This window comes from Peromyscus maniculatus, chromosome 9, assembly GCF_049852395.1.
Source record: "Peromyscus maniculatus bairdii isolate BWxNUB_F1_BW_parent chromosome 9, HU_Pman_BW_mat_3.1, whole genome shotgun sequence".
Taxonomy (NCBI): Eukaryota; Metazoa; Chordata; class Mammalia; order Rodentia; family Cricetidae; genus Peromyscus; species Peromyscus maniculatus.
The window spans coordinates 54,800,538-54,806,433 of NC_134860.1; positions in this window are offsets into that span (position 1 = coordinate 54,800,538).

The following is a 5,896-nucleotide window of genomic DNA, read 5'->3' on the forward strand; positions in this document are numbered from 1 at the left end:
AGCCCTGAGCATTTACTTTTGAGCAGAATCTGGATCTTCAAAATGTTTAGACCTTTCACAATTTTGTTTGATTACAATTTACAATTATCAACGATTACAAGTAGACATAACCTGATGCACACACGACAGCCGTACTTAACAAGTAAAAGGATTTTCTGCTCAACCAGAAACTTAACTGCCTGAAAAAATTAATAGGAAACCCAGAGTATTAAATATTTATTGTTTCCTTTGTTTTGTGGTCCTCCAGGATGTGACTTATAGAATGCAAAGCTTAAAAAAAAAAAAAAAAAAAAAAGGGCTGGTGTCATCAAAACATTGTCGATAATGACAACCCTTTTAGACATGTTCCTAATTAGATCATTTTAGCTGTACTAGGCTCCATGGTACTGGGAGGTGGTGTGACATCACCCACCTAGCCCTCGGCATCTTTTTGCTCTCTGGTTATGCCCGAGCTGTGTCCTTCAAAACAAATCGGTGAAGGTGACTCATCTCTCTCCTGGATATGACAGCCAGGATAGAGGTGGTAGGATATGAAGAAGTTCTTCCTTGGGGTGGGGGTACCATTTCCAGACTGTCCTGAAATTATGTAGCACTGACTGGCCTCAGACTCACAGCATCTTCTTGCCTCAGCTTCCCAAGTTCCAGGACTACTTGAACGAGCCAGCATATCAGCAGGTGTCAACAGGAGGGCTATGTAGAAAGATCCAGGCTAGTTTGGAGTGAGGTCTAGTAAGTCATTTGGGTTGGTTTCCCTGTGGTTCCTGCAACAAACCGCAATGAGATTAGTGTAGAAATCTCTCATCCTAACCATTCTGCAAGCCAGAAATCCAACATCAGCACCGGGCTCCAATCAAGGTGTCAGCTCTGCTGGGCTCTGTGCTTCCAGTGGCTACTTGCCCTCCTTGGCTCTCGGCCTTCCTCCGTCTTCCAAATCCATCACTTCAATTTCTTTCTTCTTTGTGGATGTGTGGATGTGCATGCACATACATACGTAGCATGCACTGTACATTCATGCATCGCTCTCATTTCTGCTTCCCCAGTCACATGGCTTTCTCTTCTCTTCTGAGGACCCTTGAGATCATATGTCTTCCACCTTTAGAGCCCAGATCATGTGCCCATTCAGGAGCCTTAATTTAGACAGATCTAGGAAGTCTCTTTGGCAGTGAGATAACATTCATAGGTCCCAGGAAAGGGGATGTGGACACAATCCAGTGCTGTCGTGTTACCTGTTCCATTTCCTCACTCGGGAAGTCACTCTGAAACTCAAGGACGCGGATAAAGTATAAAAGAGGGGGCAGCAGCAAGGTTCCCAGCTCTGGGTAGAACGTCTTTCTCTAAAAAAGATGTATTTATATTACACAAGAGCATTTTGCCTGCATGTACGTATGTGGGTGCACCATGTGTGTACAGTCTCAGCCTCCCAGGAAGCTGGATTAGAGCCATGAGGCTCAGTTCGAATGCTCTGTTTAAAATAAAAGTTGCTGGGCATGTGGTGAGTCACCCGAGGAATGACATCCAAAGAGCTCTGGGGGGGGGGGGGGCGGTGTCTTATGTCAAGGTGAGAGGAGCCTGAGGGATGGCAGAAGGGGCACAGCAATAATTTCTTAAGCTTCTACAGGAAGCAGCTTTCTGCTCCTCATTTTAATAAAACGGAACTTGTTCAGGAATCCTGCTCAGGGAGTCTATTCAAACACCCTGCCCACTAGCAATTTAAACAGGGCACTTGTTACTGCTGGTTTTTAGAAAATGCTTATTTTCCAGTTACAGTGTAACCCAGGAAAGACAAAAGATGTGTTTTGACACAAATAAGTAAATTATTTTTAAAAGATTAAGAGTTTTGTAAAGATAGGATCAAATTGAGATTGACATGTGACTATTGTCTAATACTACTCTAATAGAATTCTCTAGAAGCAACTCGCTCTTTCTAGTGTCATGAAATTCCTAACTGGCCCAAGAGTATTAGTCAAAGGTTTTGTAAGGGAAAAAAAAAATCTTTTCAGTAGTAAGAAATCTCAGAGTGGACCTGAGGTTTGCAGTGTAATGCAGATACAGGAAGAGAGATTTTCTCCTCCATGGCTTTTTCTTTTGGTGCCAGGGTGGAGCATTCAGGCTTGTGCATGCCAGGCCGGTGCTAACCATCAAGCCACGCCTCCTCACCCCTCCTCCCTGACTGGAAATGCGTGATGCCCACACCTGGTATTTAAAGGATGTTAGACTAAACCCAAACTGTGGCAGAAACTTACTATCCTTTTGTTTCTCTGTGTAGCCCTGGCTGTCCTGGAACTTGTTCTGTAGACCAGCCTAGCCTTGAACTCAGAAATCTGCCCGCCTCCGCCTCCCAGATGCTGGGATTAAAGGCGTGCACCGCCACTGTCTGGCTAACTCATTGCTCTTTACTGAACACGTCTGCACTCTTAAGTCATGCCATAAGTTTTGAGTATTTATCGTGGTGGAGATCCATGAACTGATTAATAACAAAGATCAGAAGAAAGACAAAAAGCTCAAGAAAAAGGATTTTATTCAGGAATTCCCTAAGTGTTAAGAAAAATATTAATACTGACCGTAATGAGCTTAACTGCAAACGATACCTCAACCCAATCAGGTCAGCTTTAAAGAGGACAATGTTTGAGTTACTGTCTTACTGCTACTCTAGGTACTCCCTGTTCTCTCACTCCCTTCTCTCCATTCTGTTCTGATCTGTTTATTTGCTTGTTTTTGAGACAGAATCTCAAGCCAGGCAGTGGTGATATACGACTTTTATCCCAGCACTTGGGAGGCAGAGGCAGGCAGATCTCTGTGAGTTCGAGGCCTGTCTGGGCTACAGAGCAAATTCCAGGACATCCCAGGCTACACAAAGAAACTCTGTCTTGAAACACAATACTCGCACACGCACAGGATCTTTCTACATAACCCTGGCTGTCCTGGAACTCATTATGTAGACTAGGTTGGCCTTGAACTCAAAGAGATCCTCCCTCCTCTGCCTCCCAAGTGTTGAGATCATAGGCATGTGCCACCATTCCTGGGTCCCATTTTGCTCTTTTGAGACAAGGTCTCACACTATAGTTCAGACTGGTCCAGAACTCACAGTCATCCTCCTGCCTCAGCAGCCTCCCACATGCTGGAATTATGTGCATGTGCTAGCATGCTTGGCTCTAGGCACCTTTTGTAAAAAATTCTATTCTCTAAGGGCTGGGGACATAGCTCAGTTTGTAGTGTGCTTTCATAACAGGCAAGAGGCCCTGGGTTTAATCCACTGCATTTCGTAATCAGGGTGGCACACACCCATAATCCCAGCTTTGGGGAGGTAGAGTCAGGAGGATTAGAAGGTCAAGGTCATGCTTAGCTTTGTAGTGTTTTTGAACCATCCTAATGCTGTGACCTTTTAATACAGTTCCTCATGTTGTGGTGACCCCCAACCATAAAATTATTTTCATTGCTACTTCATAACTGTAATTTTGCTACTGTTATAATCATAATGTAAATATCTGATGTGCAGGATATCTGATATGTGATCCCTGTGAAAGGGTCATTCAACGCCCAACAGGGTTTTGACCCACAGGTTAGAATTGCTGGCATAGGGAGTTCAAGGCTAGCCTGGGCTAGAGACTCTATCTAAAACAACAACAGACCCCAAGAACCAATACTCTTAGCCAGATGTGGTAGCTCATGTCTGTAATTCTAGCACTAGGAGGTTGAGGCAGGGGAATGTCCATGAGATCCAGGCCAGCCTAAGCTGCAGAGTGAGACCCTGTCCCAAAACCACATATGAGAATGCATGTGTACACATCTCCTGCACTCTGCTCCACCCACTTACTTAGCCAGAGCCAGGATTTGCCAGAAGTGTGCATTGCTACCTGACCTCTCTTTTTCTTTTCTCTATTGGATTTAGTTTTATGAAAAAACAAAACTAGCTTAGTAAAAACAATCTTATAAGGTGGTAATATAAGGAATGTCTAGAATTTAAGAATGGGTTGTGTTCTGTGGCTATTCCTGTTCACATTTTATCACCCCTTAGCTTGGGCTCAGGGTCAACTGATGTCTGAGAGTCTAAATAGTTATAAGAAGTAGGCAGGGTGGTGGTGGTGGTGGTGGTGCATGCTTTTAATCCCAGTACTCAGGAGGCAGAAGCAGGTAGATCTCTGTGAGTTTGAGGCTCCTGGTCTACAGAGCAAGTTCCAAAATAGCCAGGACTACACAGAGAGATCCTGTCTCAAAGCAACAAAACAAGACAAAAAACCGCCGCCGCCGCCGCCGCCGCCGCCGCCGCCGCCACCACCACCACCACCACCACCAAAACCTCAATTTTTTTTTAAAGTTTCTCAAGACGGGGTTTCTCTGTGTACCCACCATGGCTGTCCTGGAACTTGCTTTGTAGACCAGGATGGCCTCGAACTCATGGGGATCCACCTGCCTCTGCCTCCCAAGAGCTGGGATTATAGGCATGTGCCACCACCACCTGGTCCCAAAAATTTTTAAAGGGACTGTGTTACATGGTATTGTTGAAACATATATGCTTAATTAAACATTATATGTAAATACAATAGCTATATATAAGCATATGCATTTTAATAAGCTTAGGAATTAAATTTTTTCTATTAAATAAAGAGAAAAACAGTGTTGGTAAAATCTCTAGTTCATGAAATGGCCAGAGAACATTTGTGTGGACTCTTGCCTACATAATCAATTTCTATTTTTATCACACAAGTACAGAGTGATCCCACACAGCCATAGGGGACAGGCAGCCCTGCCTCCAAGATACCATATTTCAAATAGCAACACCATGCAAGACAAGTCTTCTTTCTTCTCATGGCCTGCACACTGACCCAAGAAGAAGGCTGTAGGTAATGTCTATGTCAGATCATGCCTAATCAAATAATATTGGCATTTTTGTGAATGTTGTGTTTGAGTATGTGTATGTAAGGATTCACATGTATGGAGTGTTCTTCAGTTGCTCCTCACCTTAGTTTCTGAGGCAGGGTCTCTCACTGAACCTGAAGTTAGCCTATTTGGCTAGACTGGCCAGCCAGCTCCAGAGACCTGCTACCTCTACCTCCCCAGCTTCAGATTATAGGCACATGCCACCACAGCCCATTAAAAAAAAAAAAAAAAAGGTTCTGGGCACCCAATTCAGGTCCCAAAGCTGTCTTTCCAATCCCAGTCTTTAAATGTGAAAACTAAATAAATACTCCGTCAAAAATCAACTGTGGGTAAGCGCAGGGCTCATATGTAACATTTATTTCAGTCCAACTTGCAGAACTCAGGAAGCACCCACATCTATGTGCGACTGAACGTTAGCTCTTTGGTGACTGCTAATGCATTTTCTAAGAGAACCAGGTAGTTTGCTTGCTTGTTTTATCAGAATTCTCTAGCACCAGGATTTCTCATAGCCCTTCTCTCTCAAGAGAGAAGTCCGACTCCCCAAGTCAAAGACTGCACGTGCCGAGCTAGTATTTATGTATCTAGAATTTTCCAAAGGACTTAACTGTGGCCCAGGCTCTGTATGGAGAGTCAGTGTATTTTAAACAGCAATGATTGCCCATCACATTCTACAGCAAACCTAACGAACTATACATGTATGCACACAAAAGGCTCAGTCTTGAAGTTCCTCTCCACCCCTTTAACATGGGAGACAGAAAGTATGTGGGGTGGTGCCCCAAATTAATCATTAGATTAACTTATAAAAATAAATGAAGCGGGGGAAATACACGATGTTTGCTGAGTAAGGATGTACTACTCAGAGTGGAAGTGAGTCGGGTGGGGGCAGGCTCTGCAGGACCATTATTCACTGGCTTCTGACAAAGGGTGACAGCAACAGAGACAACGCAGTGAGAACCACAGAGGGATTCTGCCCTCTTCCTGCCCAGCCCAGTACATAAATAGCTCCCCTGCAGGACAG